Source organism: Lactuca sativa, chromosome 1 (genome assembly GCF_002870075.4).
Source record: "Lactuca sativa cultivar Salinas chromosome 1, Lsat_Salinas_v11, whole genome shotgun sequence".
NCBI lineage: Eukaryota > Viridiplantae > Streptophyta > Magnoliopsida > Asterales > Asteraceae > Lactuca > Lactuca sativa.
In genome coordinates, this window is record NC_056623.2 from 235,239,173 (window position 1) to 235,240,337 (window position 1,165).

Genomic DNA, 1,165 nt, shown 5'->3' on the forward strand with positions numbered 1-1,165 from the left:
CTCATGTGAGAAGAGAGTTAGGTAACTCATGATTAGAATAAATAAGAAAGCCTAATTGGGAAGACAAGGTTTGTTTATACCAAGTCAGTAAGGCCTATTATTCAGAATCAGGTGAGGCTTTGGACACATACAGCAGCATGCTTCTAGGGACACTTAGCTAATTCAATAATTTCCCCATAAAAGAACACACACATAAAATTAAAGCCAAAAAAAAAAATAAAGAACGAAATATTTTTGGAGTTTTTGAATTTATAAAAAAAATAAAATGAAATAAAAAATAAGACAAAAGAAAAAAAATACAGAGAAAAAAACTTGGAACCGAACCCGAGCGTTCGGGTTATTTCGGTTGTGAAAAACTTTGGAACCGAACCCGAGCGTTCGGTTTATTTCGGGTGAGAAAAATTTTGGAACCGAACCCGAACGTTCGGTATATTTCGGTTGCCAAAGAAAATAGGTTTTAAAAAGAGAACAACGTTGACAATAAGATAAATGCATTTGGAACAATTATACATAAGATCTACAACCAAGAAAACTACCTTTGTTTGATGAGCGAAAAGCAGATTATCCAACCGAACCCGAGCGTTCGGTTCATTTCGGTACATTAGTACAAGACCCGAACCCGAACGTTCGGTCTATTTCGCTTCTTACTTTTGAGTTTGAGAGGTAATGTTTGGTACTGACTCCGATTCCATCATACCTAGCCCTTGTAGAATTTTGTTGAACGATGCTTCAAGAAGAGCTTTGGTGAAGATGTCAACCAGTTGATCAGTGGTTCAAACAAAATGAATTTCGACGTTCCCATCTTCCACATGATCCTTAATGAAGTGATACCTCGGTGCTATGTGCTTAGTCTTCGAGTGTTGCACTGGGTTATCACAGATCCTAATTGCACTTTCAGAGTCACAATATAGTGGGATCTTTTTCATATTGAGTCCATAGTCCCGGAGTTGACTTTGGATCCAAATCACTTGAGAAGTACAGGGGGCAGCTGCAATGTATTCTGCTTCAGCGGTAGACAGAGATACACAGGTCTGTTTCTTTGATTGCCAACTAACCAACTTCCCGTCTAGGAATTGGCAGCCTCCCATGGTGCTTTTCCTGTCTAGTCCACAACCTCCAAGGTCTGCATCTGAGTAGGCTTGAACGAAGAAGCCTGAGTTGGATG